The following is a 21,085-nucleotide window of genomic DNA, read 5'->3' as shown; positions in this document are numbered from 1 at the left end:
AGATGAGACGAGATTTCAGTTGGTAAGAGCTGATGAAAAGGTTCGAGTGTGGCGCAGACACCACGAAGCCGTGGACCATATTGTCAACAAGCCACTGTGCAAGCTGGTGGTGGCTCCATAATGGTGTGAGCTGTGTTTTAGGTGGAATGGACTGGATCCTCTGGTCCAATTGAACTACTTGGAGACCACTTGGAGCCATTCATGGGCTTTATGTTCCCAAACAACGCTGAAATTTTTAGATATGACAATGCACCGTGTCACCAGGCTACAATTGTTAGCTATTGATTTGAAGAACATTCTAGTCAGCTCGAGCGTACTGACCAGAATCAGATCAACCGACGTTAATGCCATCGAAAATTTATGGGAAATAATCGAGAAATCAGTTCGAGCACAAAATCCTGCACCGGCAGTAGTTTCGTAATTATGGTTCAAAAATGGTTCAAATGGCTCTGAGCACTATGCGACTTAACTTCTGAGGTCATCAGTCGCCTAGAACTTAGAACTAATTAAACCTAACTAACCTAAGGACATCACACACATCCATGCCCGAGGCAGGATTCGAACCTGCGACCGTAGCGGTCGCTCGGCTCCAGACTGTAGCGCCTAGAACCGCACGGCCACTCCGGCCGGCCTTCGCAATTATGGACGGATATAGAGGAAATATGGCTCAATATTTCTGCAGGAGACTTCAAGTGACTTGATGAGTCCATGTTATGTCGAGTTGCTGCACTACGCCGGCCAAAAGGAGGTCCGACACGATATTAGAAGGTATCCCATGACTTTTGTCACCTCAATGTAAACTGTATTCTAGGAACCATCGCCCCTGATGCCACCGATTACGAGCACTCATCTGCATCGTCGTTTTGAGTGGTATAAACTACGTCGTTAGTGTTTTGACAAGCATCAGAAGGTTTTCTGAAGTAATGCACCACGATACATGATGTGCCTCTCAGATGGGACTGTGTGGACCTGACGAGTAGTATTTGCCTGGGTGTGTTAAGTCAACAGCAAATTTCGATGGGCGTGGTGTGACGTCTTTGGCTATGTCTACTACTTTGGAGTCAGATAGTTTTGGTCGAAGCCAAAATAATCGTGGATGTTTAAGAAACCAATTAGTCTACTTTCCACAATGTGGCAAAAGTTCACTATCGAACCTTTCCTGATGAGGACAAAAACGTACTTATACGCAAACTGCACCGTGCTTCGAAAAAAATCAGTTGGATTTGCTGGATTAGCCTGTTCAGAACAGCATCAGGGCCCAATGAAAATCTCTGCCACCTGCGCCCCAGAGCAATTTCTGCTGCAGATTCAGCACAAACTATTCACGAAAACAAATTCAACCATTGTTTCAGAACTTTTTCAAAACCTACGCCGATGGTTAACCACCGTACCAACAGTCAACGGAAGTCCTCCAAGCTGTTACACGGTTGGAATCTTTGAAAAGACAGCGATGAATGTCCGCATACTTGGCTATACGGATACGTAAATCGTCAACATATTATGGCAATATTGTGCTATAAAATAGTATAGTATTTAAAATATAGTTTTGATCAAAATAATAGATATATATAAAACAAGATATGTGATCCAGTATATTTCTTGGACCAATCAAAGTAAAAAATGTGAAATCTAAATTTTCTTGTATGTGAGTAACAGTAAATCCTGTGGGTAAAATGGCAGTCTCTGTCTGGCATGATTACATCATCGTTTTATCATTAAACCTAACACAAAATGGTATACAATGACATGGCACATCCCCAGCGTAAGTAACAGTTACACAGCCTGCGATGAGATAATAAGATTAAAGCAATGTATCCAGACACAAGTTTATCCTGCAAAGTAGTATGATTATCTAAGGAAAATGACGGTTCTATATAAAGATTATTAGAGTAGCGAAGGTCCTAGTTAGTGAAGTTATTTTCATGTGGAAAATTTTTACATAAGTGATTTTTAGTTTCATCTTACTCTTATTCTTAATTTATTCATAAATTCACGAAGGGAACAGAAGGTTCTTTCAAACAAAAATGATTTAAGCTCGTTTTTAAAACTGTTTTTGTTGTTTGGAAACACTTTTAATTTGCGCTGGAGATGGTTAAATATTTTTATGACAACATACGTCGCTCCATTCGGTGCAAGGCTAAGGTTAAGTTCTAGATAGTCAAGATCACTTTTATTCTTAGTATTATGTTTATAAATTATACTATTGTTTTCAAATTGAGTCTGGATCTTTACAACAGAATTCATAAGAGACTAGATGTATTGCTTGACTGCTGTTAGGATACCTAGTTTTCTAAACAGTCCCCGGACGACGTTCAAAGATGGACACCAGATATTCCCCTCACAGTAAATCTTATGTAATGAATACTTCGTCTCTGTGTGTGGTATTTCCACAGAAAATCCGTTCATATGACATTAATGAATGTAAATATGCAAACTAAGCGAAATTTCTGAATTTTTTCATCAGCCATCACGCATAGAGCAATACTGTATGTGATTTTCAATTCAAGCACTGATCAATATGCACACCTATCGTTTTTCTAGATTCAGTTCTATGTACATCCTTACCCCAGCTCTATTATTATTTACGTTGACAATTCTACCTTGTACAGAGTGGAATTAACTGCGATTTTTCATCAAAGTTAAAATTCAGGCCTTTTACCGACACTAATCGATATTTGTCTGAATATTTCATACGTTGTTCCTTTCGTTGTTGCGCCTCTGTTGGGTTTGATTATGAATGTAAGATGGAACGTCATTTACACACAGCAAGATTAGGAGCGGTTCCAATATGGAACCCAGTATTATACCTCTCTGAAAGTGTCACGTCTAGAAAGAGGATTCCCCCCGAAAACTGCAAAATCAGCATGCCGTTTTGTTTCCTGTCCGTTAAATATGAAGTGAATCACTTGCTCATTGTACGAGGGAAAGCTAAAAAGCAAGGTCACCTAAAGGAATTTTATGATTTGCACAGACGAACGCTTTAGGTAGATCACAAATAATACCGGAAGGTGATGAATGCACGCAGGTGAGCAAGCGTGCCTATTCCAAAACTATCAGTCGGTGAGGTTTTTTATGCTAGACAAGTATGGATATACAATCTGTGCTTCATGATCCGTACTAGGGAGCAAAAAAGGGAAAGCATTATTTTCTACACCTAGTTGGACACAAAATCCTCAAGAGGATGCAGTCAAGTTGCTTTGGTTTTGCTGGACTTCCTTTCTGACTTCGATAAAAAAAAATAACCAAATGATGGCACCAGAACTATACATATATTCTCATATGCTTGTAGCAGCCGAAATAAACACAGTTGTGTGAGGCGATGCCTACGACGTTCTTGGAAAAGAGCACAAAATTCAATATTATACGTCGTTCGTGGCCTTAGCTACATCCCTACAGACCGAGTGTTTGGTAGAATTGAGTAATTTTACAGGAAAAAAGAAAAAATCTTGTCTGTTGAAGAATATTACGATATTTTAGAAGAGCATGGTACTCTCAAAGTGCTAAATACAAATTGGACTGTTAAAAATCAAAAAAAGATAGTGCACAGAAAGTGCTAAAATCCAAGCTACCATTTAAAATGAACAGCCAGTGTGTCATCTCATACAAGAAAGTAAAGAAAATTGTTAATGTGTCAGTAAGTGATTCACACTCTGGAGATTCAGAGGTCCAGTGCAACTTGATATCCTGAAACGAAAGAAACCATGCCATCCTACAGTACCAACATCCATCCTTTTACCAAAAAAAATATGGCAAGCAAAGGAAAGAAGAAAGATGAATCTGCCTTTCTAAAATATTCTGAAATTCCAGATGATGCAAAGGAGTTTTAGACGAATAATGTATAAAATGTTGTTGTAACATGCAACATTTTTTGTGTTATTCATTTCATATTTCATGTAGTATGGATAATAAAGATACATGCTAAACAACTATGTTATAATAGTTGTCATTGCTATTATTGTATTATGCCAGTGTATTTCTATTATTATTGTTTGTATTCTCAATAAAGTCAAAAACAATAAATATAAAAAAGATACATATTACAATATATGCAAAAATATGCATTTTACAACGATACAGGCATATTTATTTACATACATAAAAAAATTAGTTGTGGAAAAAATATACGGAATTAAAGAAGGCAACGTAACTCATGCCAGCAATAATTATAGGCATTTATCGACTTCCGAAAAAAGCTGCAGAAGTCACACCTTAACATATTGTTTAAAAAATTAAATTGTAGTATATTTCATTAGAACGCTTTATTAATGTCAGTGAGATCTAGAAGTCGTGTAAAAATTCAAATGCTCAAACACATCAATCTAGGTAAAAACAGAAAAACTCATTTTATGAGAAACTGTATCTGTCACATTTATCGAATTTTGAGAAAACGCTCCTCAATTATGCTTTAGTCTTCCCCCGGCTTTCTAGTTACCAAGACCATTAGATTAACAGCACAGGGAGCTACATAGGGATGTTGGCACTGTTGATGATCTCGTACAGGATTTTATACGTTGCTGTATCGTTGGATGCTAACAAGGTTTGGAGGCTGCTAAGAAACCGATAACCAAGTGCCCGAAGATTACTTGTAAGTATCTGTATGTGACAGGTATTCCGATGATATTGTAGGAACATGTGGTTTGCATCTTCTTCCTCTCCGCAAACACGGAGAGGAGTGACGCTGAGGTTAAGTCGGTACAGGTGTCTGTTGAACTTGCAGTGATTTAATTTCAACCGTGTTACAATTGTAGTGATGCTCCTCAATGTTTGTATCTTGTTATACCACAATACTCTTGAAATCGTGGAATGACTTGGTGCGTGATGGCTGCCTTTAATCTTTGATGTCCTCGATCATTCTTCCTACAAGTCCGATGACAACCGCTTTCTGAGCATGAGTGAAGGAAATTTTATAGGGATATTACTGTCCGTGTTAATATTTAATCGATTAGCGGATAGTACTAGCTGCAATCTCAGGCTTTTCGGAGGTAATACAGTTATCTTTAAGGAAGTTTTACTCGATAAAAGTTGTAATAATAGTCAGTCAGCTCTTGACAAAATAGCAGCCTGGCACCAAGACTAACAACTAGTTCTTAACGTTGAAAAACGTAAGCCGTACTTTTCACGAAAAGTAAATATACAATAGCCTTTAAAGACATGATCAACGAAACACAACTAGTCAGTCATGCCATATAAATGCCTGAGAAAAACAGCGTGCGCTAATATGGAGTGGAACGATCATATAGGCTTAGTTGGAGGTAATGCAAATGGCATGCTACAATTTATTGTTCGGATATCAAGAATCTGTAGTTTGTCTACAAAAAATATTTCTTACGAAAACTTATACAATTATTACTGAAATACTGATCGAGAATGTGGAATATATATGCCAGAGGTATAAAGAACATTCTTCCCGTGCTCCAGCTATGAAGGAATTAGAAGTAAATGTTCATTCAGGGTACAACAGAAAGTAGCTTTCCCATGCTCTTTATAGCGGGTTGCAGAGTATAGACCATAAGTAATGCATGCTAGGAGAAATGTGGCGCCAAAAAAGTTATCGACACCACAGAATAGGTTATGTTCCAGGACCAACGTTGTGGACGAGCGGAGCGCTAACAGCATATTTCAAATTACCATTTTACAAAGCCGGTGCTATAGTTCATGTGATTATTCAGATTTGTTTCCACGTTTTCTTCACTGGCGCTACACCCCCTGGGTGAGCCTTGGCTTCTTAAACTGTTTTCCTCCATGCCTCTCGGTTTTTTGTAGCTCTTTTCCCATTCCCGTACTCCCATACTGGTGAGTCCTCTATTACATCCCCTATCCACTTTCTTCTAGCTCACACTTTTGGTCTAGTAAAGGGCGTCACACCTTTAATCATTTTCTCTTTTATTCTGGCCTCTGCCATTCTCTTCACGTGCCCTAACCATCGTATTCTTATGATTTTACAAATTTTCTATACGTCTTCCTTGTATTAACGCAAGTAGCTCGGTGTTATGCCGTATCCTCCAGCCTTCTTCTTCCATTGTTGCGACACAAATTATGCACAGCACTTTACGCTCAAAGGTTTGTAGCGCATTTTTGTTATCTTTGTCAGCGTAATATACCTCTGAAACATATGACAACTGGGCAAAATAGGGCGATATACAGGGTGGTCCATTGATGGTGACCGGGCCAAATATCTCAGAAAATAAGCGTCAAACGAAAAAACTAAAAACAACGAAACTCGTCTAGCTTGAAGGGGGAAACCAGGTAGCGCTATGGTTCGCCTACTAGACGACGCTGCCATAGGTCAAACGGGTATCAACTGCGTTTTTTTAAATAGGAACCCCCATTTTTATTACATATTCGTGTAGTATGTAAATAAATATGAATGTTTTAGTTGGACCACTTTTTTCGCTTTGTGATAGATGGCGCTGTAATCTGAATCGATGATTGCTTGAAAATGGCTATGTTCGGCTACTTATAGACCATTTTCAACCACTCATGAACTTTATGTTCCCAAACAACGATGGAATTTTTATGGACGACAACGCGCCGTGTCATCGGGTCACAATTGTTCGCGATTGGTTTGAAGAACATTCTGGACAGTTCGAGCGAATGATTTGGCCACCCAGATCGCCGGACATTTATGGGACATAAGTGAGAGGTCAGTTCGTGCACAAACTCCTGCACCGGCAACACTTTCGCAAATATGGACGGCTATAGAGACAACATGGCTCAATATTTCAGCAGGGCACTTCCAACGACTTGTGGAGTACATGCCACGTCGAGTTACTGAAATACGCCGGGCAAAAGAGTTTCCGACACGATATTAGGAGGTCTTTTGTCACCTCAGTGCATTTTGTTTGATTTTCATTGACAATGATGCCGATTTTTTGTATTCCTCTTTCCATTGCCAGATATGTTTTTTAAATGTGTTGGTATTTTTCATAATATTGCATTGTCATCGGCATATGCACATATCTGTCTAGTTTTCATAAATATGGTGCGTCTTTTCTTGATTGAATTCGTAGCCTATTTAGCATGCTGAATAAGGCGGTCGAGAGACTATCACCATGCTTTACTCCTTTATTAAAGACAAAGCTTTCATTTGTCCTGTTGAATATATTTACTTTTTCTCTTATCTCTATGGTTGTAACTCTGATTAAATTTATTAGTGTAGCACATACACCAGCTTCTCTCAGCACTATGTAATTCTTGCCGATTTATGCTGTCAAAGGCTTGTTTGAAATTGATGAATTGGAAGTGCAGATCTATACTATGTTCACAGCACTCATCCATAATTTGTCTGATCACAAATATTTAATCAAATGGCTCTGAGCACTATGGGACTTAACATCAGAGGTCATTAGTTCCCTAGAACTTAGAACTACTTAAACTAACTAAACTAAGGACATCACACACATCCATGCCCGAGGCAGGATTCCAACCTGCGACCGTAGCGGTCGCGCGGTTCCAGTCTGAAGCGCCTGGAACCGCTCTGCAAATATTTAATCAGCTGTTCCTCTGTCTAGTCGAAAAAACATACTGATATTCCCCAAGAATGCTCTCCACGCTCTTTTGTATTCTTTCATTTAGTACACTTGCAAAGACCTTAAATAAGGTGTGCTTAGCAGTTTCGTAGCTCTGCAGTTTTCGCATGTTGTTCTGTCTTCCATCTTATACACGGGGACGTTGTTCCTGTTTCTAGTTGTTCGGCCTGGTTTCAGTTCTCCATATGTCTGAAATTAGTGAGCGCAGTTCCTTTATTACGACACCTACACCACTTTTCATTAATTAAGAGATTATGTCGTCCTCACTGGGAGCTCGACTATTTATCGTTTTGTGGACGCCAGAGAAGCCTCTTGCAGCGTCAGCCTACTACTGTCTCCCCTCTTTCTTCCTGTGAGGTTGTCTGTTCTTCCTCTAGACTGGTACTCGTATTTAGTGCGTCCCTGAAGCATTCTGCCCATCTGTTTACCATCTATTCTACCTCCTTTATCAGTTTCCCATCTTTACTCGAGCATGCCTTCGTTCCTCGCTGGTACCCATGTAGAGCACCAAAATAGGTTATTGGTTTTCATCTCTGCATCAGAGCAGCTCCAGATTTGAAATATAGAAATAAAGAAACATTGCAGCCTGAATTAAAGCGAAACAACTGAGAACAAAAACACAAACGCAAACAGGAGGCGTTCAAAGCGATCCCACATTAAACTAATTGGGAACATCCAGCCTCTAGCATCTGTTGTCGAGACTGCATTAGAGCTTCCTTATGCTTTACCTGGTATTAAAATTTGAAAAACAGAGAATGAATAATCATAAAAAAAACGAAACGGTAGTTATAAGTTTCTTTGTGAAAGGCAGAATTCTTATAGGAATCAGTGAGATGTCGCGAGTAATAAGGCCAATGAGCAGGGGCACTACATCAGTAGTGTGTGGTAGAAGTTAAGAACTTGGGTCTGACGGGAGGCATGCTGGTAGTCCGTACGGTTGTGGGCATCACTGTGTCCAGATGGCGTAGTGGTCAGCGTATCTGCCTAGTAAGCAAGAGATCCGGGTTCGAATCCAGATTCGACGCAAATTATCAACTTGCCCCATGCCCAATGGCAGCTAATGTCTTTAATTCCTATGTGTTTTGATTCATAGTGGCTGTTGGACCAAAATAGCATCTGTTCTTTCAAACATGTCCGAAAGAACAGGCTGCGCATAGACAGAAAAAGTACGAGATATAGTGTAAACACGTTATTTTGTTAAGTAATGGTGGGTAAATTAAAGTATTCAAAATATGAACTGGCGTACATTTCCTGAAAATGTGACGAAATAACTTATTTAATGGGCACATTTATAAAACGGATCAACTCAAACATTAACTCAGCTTGCCCTTTTCTCACATGACATCTTGCGAACTATGGATGAAGGGCGACAGGCATATTACATATTCCTGCATTCCCGCTCGGCGGATTTGTGTCGAGGTGAACTGGTCAGTCTGTGGATGGTTTTTAGGCGGTTTTCCATCTGCCTCGGCGAATGCGGACTGGTTCCCCTTATTCCGCCTCAGTTACACTATGTCGGCGATTGCTGCGCAAACAAGTTCTCCACGTACTCTACCACGCAAACATAGGGGTTACACTCGTCTGGTGTGAGACGTTCCCTGGAGGGGGGGGGGGGGGGGGGGGGTCCACCGGGGGCCGAGCCGCACAATAACCCTGGGTTCGGTGTGGGGCGGCGGAGGGGTGAAGTGGACTGCGGTAGTCGTCGTGGGGTTGTGGACCACTGCGGCTGCGGCGGAGACGGTTAACATATAATACGACAGGATCCAGGATGTTTTCCACGATGGCGAGTGTTCATCTGAGAGAAAGGTGTCGTCAGGAGTGCCCCAGGGAAGTGTGATAGGAACGCTGTTATTTTCTACATAAATAAATGTTCTGGCGGACAGAGAGAGCAGCAATCTACGGCTGTTTGCTCATGATGCTGTGATGTACGAGAAGGTGTCGTCGTTGAGTGACTGTAGGAGGATACAAGTCGATTCAGGCAAAATTTATAGTTGGTGTGGTGAATGGCAGCTAGCTCTAAATGTAGAAAAATGTAAGTTAAAGCAAATGAGAAGAAGAAACAAAACTGCAATGTTCGAATACAGCATTAGTAGTATGCTGCTTGACAGAGTCAAGTCGGTTAAATATTTAAGCGTTAACGTCGCAAAGCGATATGAAATGAAGCGATCATGTATGGATTGTAGTACCGAAGGCGAATGGTGGACTTGGGTTTGTTGGAAGACTTTTAGGAAAGTGTGGTTCATCTGTAACGGAGACCGCATGTAGGACATTCTCGTGTACTGCTCGAGCGTTTGTGATCCGCACCAAATCATATTAAAGGAAGACATCGAAGCAATTCAGAGGCGGACTGCTATATTTGTTAACGATAGATTCGAAAGACTCGTAAGTAGTACGGAGATGCTTCGAGAACTCAAATGAGGATCCCTGGAAGGAGAGTGAAGTTATTTTCGAGGAACACTATTGGGAAAATTTAGAGAACGGGCACTTAAAGCTGACTGCAGAACGATTCTACTGTTGCTGGCGTACATTTGAAGTAACGACCACGAAGATAAGATAAGAGGCATACAGACAGTCGTTTTCCCCTCGCTCTATTTACGAGCGAAACAGGAAAGGAAATGAATAGTAGTGGTACAGGGTACCGTCCGTTACGCACCGTACGGTGGCTTGCGGAGTATGTATGTAGATGTAGATGTACACTACTGGCCATTAAAATTGCTACACCACGAAGATGACGTGCTACACACGCGAAATTTAACCGACAGGAAGAAGATGCTGTGAAATGCAAATGATTAGCTTTTCAGAGCATTCACACAAGGTTAGCGCCGGTGGCGACACCTACAACGTGCTGACGTGAGGAAAGTTTCCAACCGATTTCTCACACACAAACAGCAGTTGACCGGCGTTGCCCGGTGGAATGTAGTTGTGATGCCTCGTGTAGGGAGGAGAAATGCGTACCATCACGTTTCCGACTTTGATAAAGGTCGGATTGTAGCCTATCGTGATTGCGGTTTATCGTATCGCGACACTGCTGCTCGCGTTGGTCGAGATCCAATGACTGTTAGCAGAACATGGAATCGGTGGGTTCAGGAAGGTAATGCGAAACGCCGTGATGGATCCCAACGGCCTCGTATCACTAGCAGTCGAGATGACAGGCATCTTATCCGCATGGCTGTAACGGATCGTGCAGCCACGTCTCGATCCCTGAGTCAACAGATGGAGACGCTTGCAAAACAACAACCATCTGCACGAACAGTTCGACGACGTTTGCAGCAGCATAGACTATCAGCTCGGAGACCATGGCTGCGGTTACACTTGACGTTGCATCACAGACAGGAGCGCCTGCGATAGTGCACTCAACGACGAACCTGGGTGCACGAATGCAAAACGTCATTTTTTCGGATGAATCCAGGTTCTCTTTACAGCATCATGATGGTCGCATCCGTGTTTGGCGACATCGCGGTGAACGCACATTGGAAGCGTCTATTCGTCATCGCCATACTGGCGTATCACCCGGCGTGATGGTATGGGGTGCCATTGGTTACACGTCTCGGTCACCTCTTGTTCGCATTGACGGCACTTTGAACAGTGGACGTTACATTTCAGCTGTGTTACGACCCGTGGCTCTACCCTTCATTCGATCCCTGTAAAACCCTACATTCCTGCAGGATAATGCACGGCCGCATGTTGCAGGTCCTGTACGGGCCTTTCTGGATACAGAAAATGTTCGACTGCTGCCCTGGCCAGCACATTCTCCAGACCTCTCACTAATTGAAAACGTCTGGTCAATGGTGGCCGAGCAACTGGCTCGTCACAATACGCCAGTCACTACTCTTGATGAACTATGGTATCGTGTTGAAGCTGCATGGGCAGCTGTACCTGTAAACGCCATCCAAGCTCTGTTGGACTCAATGCCCAGGCGTATCAAGGCCGTTATTACGGCCAGAGGTGGTTGTTCTGCGTGCTGATTTCTCAGGATCTATGCACCCAAATTGCTTGAAAATGTAATCACATGTCAGTTCTAGTATAATATATTTGTCCAATGAATACCCGTTTATCATCTGCATTTCTTCTTGGTGTAGCCATTTTAATGGCCAGTAGTGTAGAACCATTTTTTTCCCTTAGAAGTACACACCTTGCATTTTCCAGGTAGAGTGGTCAGTTCGACTAATGTTCGTAAAAGAGCAGAAACAAAGCAAACAAGTAAATCTCTGCATTCTGGCCCTGATGGGCCAGTCGGGACCGACAGAACGTCGTATCACCCTCCGCCATATTTGCGTCACTGGATGTGTTACGGAGGGAGGCGGGATCAGCACATTGCTCTCACGGCTTTTTTGACCTCTCTCTCAAATAGCTCCTCATTTGGCGTCGTAAGCCTGAGTGCACCCCATCCCAGTCCTCCAACAAAGGAAAAACCTTTGCCAGTAGCCGGCCGAAGTGGCCGTGCGGTTATAGGCGCTGCAGTTTGGAACCGTGAGACCGCTACGGTCGCAGGTTCGAATCCTGCCTCGGGTATGGATGTGTGTGATGTCCTTAGGTTAGTTAGGTTTAACTAGTTCTAAGTTCTAGGGGACTAATGACCTCAGCAGTTGAGTCCCATAGTGCTCAGAGCCATTTGAACCATTTTGAACCTTGCCAGTACCAGGAATCGAACCCGAGTCCTCCGCATAGCAACCAGACATGCTACGGAGCCGGGTTGTTCGGAAAAAAGTAAAGAAAAATTCGATACTTAAGACGAGTGACACAGAAACAAAATCAAAGAATTTCAGATTAGAAGTTTAAATTTTCCTGTTAAAATGGCACAAGAAACAGAACATGTCTTAAAGGGCCACTTGGGGTAACTGCTTCTCGCGGCAGCAGGTAGCTACCGGTAGTCGAGTGAAACCCCTATCAGTTCGCAGCCAAAAAGGAAAGAAAGCTACGAGAATGATCGAAACCAGTAATCGGCACATCCAGTTGTGATCTAGACGAAAGTAGAATAGCTATATCAGCCACGGTCACTACAAACCCTGTCTCCTTTCGTCCATGTGATTCACTGGGGGAGAGCTCTACCGACTGTCTTTCTCTTTATTTTGTTCGTTATTGTTCTCGGCATTTAGTTTAGTCTGGGCAGACGACATATGACATCTGTTCAAGTTGATCGTTGAATACTTCACTGGGTTTGGTTTTTTTATATTACAGAGGACAGCAAGTCCTCTGACCGAACACGCTGAGCTACCGTGCTGGCTACCTACCATTTGGCTCTCCGAACACGACTCACGGCCAGACCCAAATTTCTATACGTCATCAACCGTGTGTCTATAACCTGTACTCGTACATCCATTATGTATATTCACGTACAGGGGAGACATTTTACTCGAAAGTTGCTTGCCACTGTCAGCGGATAAATACGATATTGCAGTGCCTGTGTTATTCCGAATTACAGTGCAGTGTTCCTTCTGATATGTATGTTACTCCGAATTACGATGCAATATTCCTTCGGACACGTATGCATGTGTGAAGGAACATTGCATCGTAATTCGGAATACCACAGGCACTGCAATATCGAATATACAGTAAATGTGTTACGCTTCATTATCCTTTGCGAAACAGTTTCCTAGAACCAAAGACGCGAAGAAGTGAAAGAATGTCGTCTTAACGCTACTTTCGTAAAATAAGTGCAGGCAGGATTGCCGTTTGGCAGGGTACCTCAATCATTAGGTAAACCCGCGTTCACAATATTTCTGCGACAGGATGAATCATTGCCCGTTACGCAGCCGCTGCGAAATTTAGCGCACTATTTTTAGCACAAAATGACTCATTGCCGTGCAAACGCTTTGTGGTCCTAGCGTTGAAGAAATAGCCTCTCACGCGTAGCTGTCTTGCGTAAGTAACGTGGAAGTTAATGAATACACAACACCAAAATTTTGTTACCCTCAAGAGTTGTCTAATGACTGAATATTGAGGCAAGGTAAGCAAACTGCAGTAATGCCGGACAAATTCTCCTTCACCGGTATGTTTAAGTTTTGTTTGGTTTGAAACTTTCTTCGCGTAATTTTCATTATTTATGTTGAACTGACCAGCTGACAGTTTGAGTGCCTTTGCTTGTTCCTTCCCAGATCATTCACCTGATGGTACGTTTTCTTAGAAGTTTTTGAACTTTTTGTGTATTTTCAAACAAATCCAATGATTTTGCCCTGAACTTTCCTGAGATTCTCCTTGCGGGCTCCAGAGCAGTTTGAGAAGTTCGACTTATGTTGCCTCCAGAAAAATTCAGCTTATAAGCATTGTAAATACCCAGCCGGGAATGTGGCTGATAGTTTTATGCTCCGTGCACCAAGTTTCGGAGATAATTTCACCAAAATCATCGCTGCGAAAGTCTACGATGTACGAATACTTTCGCACGGGAATGTTGGTGCCTTTAGACAGAACTTTCCTGTCTTATTGTAGCTGCGCGCCCTCCTCAGAATGTTGGAACGGTGACAACCAGCAGCAGTTTGTAAGACGGAGGTTATTCTCAGCTGGTGAGTCATTGTGGCTGTTTCTGATCTGCAGTGTTTGAATGATATTCCAGCAACGCTGTTTGTCTCTAGGCAGAGGACATATAGAGTCTGTCGAAGCAACAATTTGCAATACGGTATTCTTAATTAAAATCATAATTTGGCTTCTTCCTATCACGTGTGAAATAACGTTGTCATTCATAAACCTGAGAAAACTATGGCGACTCTGTCGAGTAAGAGACTTCTGACTCGTATAGACTGTTTAAGCAATGAAAAATAATTTCGTATAATAGAAGTTTTGGGAATTTCCAAATTTTACATAATGTTTTCGTTCATATGTGTATGTAACAATAGAACCTATGACATCCATTTGCTCTGCAATGTGTCTGTTACCTGGTGTAGGCCCACTACAACTCTTTATTGCTCCAAGAACACAGATTTAACATATGTCGAAGTGACAAAACATAATCTATCTTTACTTTCGCCTTCATTCATTAGGCTCATAATCTCAAATTGAAAGAGAAGTGGAGAGTGAGCAATAGATTGTGTTAATTAGTGGTTTAAACATTGCAGTTCACCCATGAACGACTTGTTGGTACGATATACTGCATGATGTTTGCTGAGAATGGTAGAAAAAACACTGACAAAGATTTCTGACCAAAAACATAAGGACAAATAACTCCATGTCGTGAGCACACTTTGGTTGGCATACTATTGTGGAACTAGTGGTTAGCACACTGGACTCGCATTCGGGAGGACGACAGTTCAATCCCGCGTCCGGCCATCGAGATTTAGGTTTTCCGTGATTTCCCTAAATCGCTCCAGGAAATGCCGGGATGGTTCCTTTCAAAGGGCACCGCCGACATCCTTCCCTAATCCGATGAGACCCATGACCTTGCTGTCTGGTCTCCTCCCCCAAAACATCCCCCCCCCCCAAGAGATGAAGCATATTGTATACGACCTCTGTCCCTGTATTCTGAGCAAGGGGGTTCAACTTCACAATAACAAAGCATACAAACGGTTCAAAGGAAGTGGCCTACCCTTAAATTTTTCAAAAACAAATGTTTCACAGGTGCAGAAAATAAATAAAAAATCTTCATATTTCTAAAAAGCATTTGACGTTCAGAAAATTACTGAAACCTCGCTTATAAAATTCCTGTGTGTCTGGGCGAACAGTCAGTCAGTTAAGATGGAGTGAGCAAACGGAACAGTTCCTCAAGACACTTAGGATCAGCATGTTTTACACTAAGAGCTACACTTATGAGTCAAAATATTTAGACAATTACCTGCCGCGAGACTGAATGCCGTCTGGTGGCGTTGCGGGTACGTGACGTAAGGGAAGTACCCCGTCAGTCCTAAAAGTTTCCAGATTAGATTAACATAAAGTTGAGAAACGTTTAAGATGGCGGTTTTAATGCTTTGCATGTTCTACATAGTCTCCCTCTAAATGCGTAAAATGTACAGAACGTTCATAGAACTATGTGAAAGTATCAAAAAAGTCATTCTTGGGGATGTTGTTCGATTTTCGCGTCACATTGGCTGGAATGTCTGGTATGTCGTCAGATCGTTCATCCTTTGCGTGAATTTCCGCACTTCGTCGTTTTGTGGTCGGAACGTATAGATAACGCCGACATTATTCACCCGCAGAATCGGTTTAGATCGCCTGCGGCGCCAAGTTAAGGATAGTGTAAAACTGCGTTGTCAATCAACAACCGTATTCAATTAAGACTGAAGTCCCAAATTGCAATTATGGTTCAGCATCAACTGTGGAATATTTCAGAAGAAATGAAAATTTGTGCCGGACCGGGACTTGAACCCGGATTTCCCGCTTGTCGCGACAGTCGTCATAACCACTTCGGCTATCCGAGCACAAATTTTCATTTATTCTGAAATATTCTACAGCTGATGCTGAACCATAATCACACCACCACGCGTAGCAGGAAACCGACTCCGCGAGGAGGAGACAGCGTCAATTCGCACACTCCTTGGGACTATCGGTGTTTATTTTCTCGGATAAGAACATTCCAGCGACCAGAGAATAATCGGTACTAAGAGGGCAAAATGAGTGGATCAGCTGCAGATTGCAGTAACACCCCAACTTCAGGGTGGGTTAAGGAAAACTCTACAAAGAAAATTGGAGAAAAATTCTCTTTATTTGAGATTGTGGACAACTGCACAATGTCGTTCATTAAGGAAGTGCCACAAATCAAGGATATTTTTCTCACCATCAGCAAACAAGTAGTGAACTGCGTGTCCACAAATCCACTTCACGGAGATCGTCTTCGTTTGTGAGAAGTATCCATAGCCTGGAAGGAGGAGAAGGTGGGGAGATATCTGATGAGGAGTCGTACGGATAATAAAGGCCAGCATCTGTTGCACCAAGAACCGGACACCTATCGCCTGCACACCAGTCAATACTCGTCCGTGTCTAGAACGTGACAGTCGACAAGCGCCGGGGTACCTGCAAGGTGAATCACGTGATGGCATGACCAGTATACTTGCTTCCCTTCGACTGTAAGGTACCATACAGACTGGACTTGGTGGCAAAGTAAGGAGCGCACACCAATCGCCAGACGGCACTCCAATCGACATGGCGATGTTTCCCCTCAACCATATTCGGTGTCCTGTTCTGCTGTAGGAAGTAAAAAATCGCCTTCGTGGAGATCAAGCGCGTTTGAAATAGTGCATTACTGACACAGCTCAGTTCGAGGAAAAAAATCGGAAGTAGAAGAAGGGCGGTGGGATATCTGAAAGCTGGATAGGGGCTGAGAGAACGTGGAGCAAGGGTCTCCAGCAATAGGATGGTGAGGCTTGTGGAACAAGGGCACCACAATGCCATCTGCTCTGTCAGCAACATGATACAGGGCTAAACCGGCCCTACACATTGGAGGGTAAGGGTCTTGTACCGAATCTTCAGTAGCAAGCCATGACAAACACACGAATCCAATGCCACTTGTATGCAGCGGTCCATGGATGGCACAATGAGGAGTGTCTATGACACATGGGGGAGTGGGGGGTGGGGGTGTACGTGACGCCGAATATACAATAACAAATTGCGTCCTTTGCAGAAAATCAAAGGTTCGTAAGCTATGATCTATGAACCCAACTTGTAATTGGTATAGTAGGTGCCGGATGTTGAGGGCAAACGTGTGTCGCAGATCGCCCTTGAAATCGAGTCCTAAACATCAGATAGTAGCAGATTCATGCAACTGAGCAGCACTGTCCTCAGGAAGCCCCGCATCCATAGACATAGCGCTCGATTTTTGGGCGTTAAGGCAGCTACCAGAAGCTTCGCCATAGGTGGAAACCCATGCCAAGGACACCTTGACCTCAGCACCACTACAAAGAACGAGGACAAGATCGTCGACACAAGCAACGAAGCAAAAGACGTGGCCATCAAGAGACATCCCAGACAGGTGTTGACAGAGCTGCAGAACAATGGCCCACGGTGAAAGCATACAACAGTGCTGATAGCTAGCAGCCTTCACGTACCAAATCACGGATCACGACGCAAGGAGTGAGACGGCCATTGTAGAGGACATGGGCCGTTGCTCCATGAAGGAGACGCATTACTACATTGACAGTAGTATCGTGGTATCCCATATTGCAGAGCTCGTCTTCCGGGTAGTCGTGACTGACCCGACTAAAAGCCTGGCTGAAGTCAGGAGTGGCTAAAAGACCAGGAACACGAAGAGCTTCAGCAACAGCAATTATGTCTTGAGAGAGACAGAGGGCAGTGCGGGTGTCACTGAGACCTCATAAAGAGGTTTGATCGGGGAAAACCATGTACCAGGCCATCCGTTTAAGCTGTGCAGCCAGTTGCTGAGTGAAGGTCTTCATGTCACTGTTAAGCAACATCAAGGGGTGATAATCGCTTATCCGTGGTGCACCTCAAGGCTTGTGGATGGGAATGAGGAGACCATCGAGGAAACTGTCAGGGATCTGCACGATAGGTAACATAAGGTCTCGAGAAATTTCCGTCCACGCTAGCGCCTGTAGGAAACGAAATGTCCAATAAAACTCCAGTGGGATGTCATCAGGGCCAAGCAACTTGTTCATAGAACCCACCTTAGTAGCATCGTGGACTTCATCCTCCATGACATTGGCTAGTAGATCCAGTGTTGCATCCCCAGGAACTGAGCCAAAGGAAAGCCAGGAGACCATCATAATTTGGCAAGGTGATGATGTTGTGCAGAGTACAGCATAACATAATTTGTCCATAGGGCAGACCTTAGATTGCATTAGGTATCTAAACGCCATCCATGATCAGCTGTAAGAACATTTACCAAAGCCCTCGGAAGATGGCACCGTTCTGCTCTCACATGGTAATGGGAGGATGCTCCTGCACAAACCCATTGTGTGTGTGCGCCCTGACCATAGCTCCTCCAAGGTTGTCTCGAGAGAGGGCACTGAGCTGTGTCTTTGTATGGCTCACTATCTCTTGATGCTCTGGCGAATAAGGCATCATAGTATATTCCTGGAGAACAGTGAAGTAGAAATCCTGGGTTCATCACCACCAGGCCACGACCTCCCTTTTGTAACCAATGAAGGCCTTGCGGAGGACAGGCATTGCGCAGAAGACCCACTATGACAGGGCAGACTGAATGCATTGTGGTGTCGACAACAGGTTGTGCATATCCTCTTGATGAGCAACCAGTATCATGTGAAGTAAGATGGGTTGTCTTCAGATTCCATAGTCACCGACCATAAATTTTTGGCGGCAGAAATTGATGGCACAGACATAGGTATCATGGTCAGAGAATGCAACGGTCCAGACTTCAGTAGCCTGCATCCCACCAACAATATTGTTGGAAATATAAACACGATTGAGACGACTGGATGAATGGCTAATGAAATTGGTAAACCCCGGATGACTATCATGAACATGCTCCCAACAGATCATAAAGTTGAGTCACTGAATAATTCCCACTAGCGCCATGCACAGAATGTGATGTGGTAGTTGGTCTTTGAGCACCTGGGTGGAGTTGAAGGCGCCTCGCATGACCAATGCATCCTACCAACACAGGAAGAGAGATGTGACTGCCTCAGTGAAGAAAGTGGAACATTTGTGGCATTGACCCGATCCAGATGGCCCATAGACATTGATGATCCTGATGTCACTAAACATGAGAGGCATACCTCTGGCATCTAAGAGATAGGCAGTTGCATCAGCCAGGATACTGTCACATAAAAGGATCGCCACCCCGCTACCAGTAGGGGAAGCATGTCGACAAGTGTGCCTTATGCACCTCCTGAAGGAGGGCAACCTCACTGTCTGCGGCATGTAGCATTTCATGGAGTAATGCCAGTTTATGGCACGCACGAATGGTATTGACGTTAACCATGGCTATGCGATGAGTTTGAAAAGCTGCCATCACCAGGTGGGCGGGCAATTCAAACATGGAGCAAGCACAGGGAGTTCCCCACTAGGTCCCTTTGGAAAGGAAAATCACTGTGACGGAAAGGAGTCGACTCCACCAACAGGGTTCCATCACCCTGTACGTCAATCCTCAGTATTGACGTCACCCGGCCAGGAGACAGGCATCTCACTGGGCTGGTTTTGTGGAACACTTTCAAAGGTGTGCCCACATGTAGCGTCAGACACAGAAAGGGGTCAACCACTTCAGACACAGGTGGAGGAAGGCTGGTGTCAGTAGGTGGATGCTGACTGTAGATGGTTGCAGGGAAAGACATCGTGTTGTCTGGTGCCAGGGTGTTGGAGGGCAATGCAACACGATTAGGAGGGTCATCACTCTGCCCACACATCCAATGGAGGCAGCCATCAGAAGGGGTGGAACGCTGTCTATTCCATTTCCTCGGCGACCGTTGCTCCCCAACATGCTGTTCTGTGTCAGATAGCGGACAGCTGTCGTCTGACAACTCCATGATCAACAACTAAGGGGTCAGGACAGACATTTTTTTGCTGCTGACAGGCATCGTCCGTTGGTACTTCCGCTGGCGGCAGTGTAGGAGAGACAGGCAAGCAGACAGCCCCGCCGCGAATGCGTACAATAGAGGTAATAAAGTGGCTGCCGTAAGGAGAGTGACACATCTCCGATCGGTGTCTGAACCAGTCTTTGTCAGAGACATTCCTGGCCACAACCTGTATAAGTTCATGAGTGGGCATTGCATACGATGACAGCTCTGCAGCCGGCACTAATCAAGTACGAAGGTACGTGTTTCCTCAGTTCAAATTTTGTCTGATGGACGCCACTGAGGACACGATAGATTTCAAACTTCTTCTACTATTCAGCAACGTGACTAACGACTTTGCCGCAAGGTTTAGAGGCAGCTACCACAACGTCTGATGGCACCTCAAAAAGGAGTTTGGAAACCTTCAACGTTCGGAGGCCAAAACCGCATGACCAACCACGACAACACCTATATGGCTGTCAGAGTATCGGAACTTGAGATAAGCATAGTGCCGCACTACGTCGGTGCGCAGCTCTTCATTCGCCATCTTGATTTACACACTGTTACTAATGATCGAAAAATGAATACCGAGAACATCTTTCGGTGGGATACGCATTGCATCCCATATAAACCGTTCGACTTAATATGCTTTTGATCTTATGTGATCTAAAGGAAAATATAATTTAACCGTCACTCGATTATAGGAAAACGCCATGATTGTAAATGAGTATGGGCATGAAGACGAGCCGTAACGCGGGAGTAAACAAACACGCACTTGCTCGCAAGCAGTACAAGCGAGATGCAAACAAGATTTGCTCGCCTCACCACTGCCGAAGGCGGCCTGAACCACTTCGGCTGTCCGAGCACGTCCCCAGGAGCAGCCCAACCTTCCATTCTCCGGCCGATGTGGCCGTGCGGTTCTAGGCGCTTCAGTCTGGAACCGCGTGACCGCTACGGTCGCAGGTTCGAATCCTGCCTCGGGCATGGAAGTGTGTGATGTCCTTAGGTTAGTTAGGTTTAATTAGTTCTAAGTTCTAGGCGACTGATGACCTCAGAAGTTAAGTCCATAGTGCCCAGAGCCATTTGAACCACTTGAACCAACCTTCCATTCGTGCTGGTGTTTACACATTCCTTTATGCCGCGCTATATTCCCGTGATTCCCGGACA

Source organism: Schistocerca serialis, chromosome 3 (genome assembly GCF_023864345.2).
Source record: "Schistocerca serialis cubense isolate TAMUIC-IGC-003099 chromosome 3, iqSchSeri2.2, whole genome shotgun sequence".
Classification (NCBI taxonomy): domain Eukaryota; kingdom Metazoa; phylum Arthropoda; class Insecta; order Orthoptera; family Acrididae; genus Schistocerca; species Schistocerca serialis.
The sequence above is the reverse complement of the archived record's forward strand: the minus strand, read 5'-3'. Positions refer to the sequence as shown.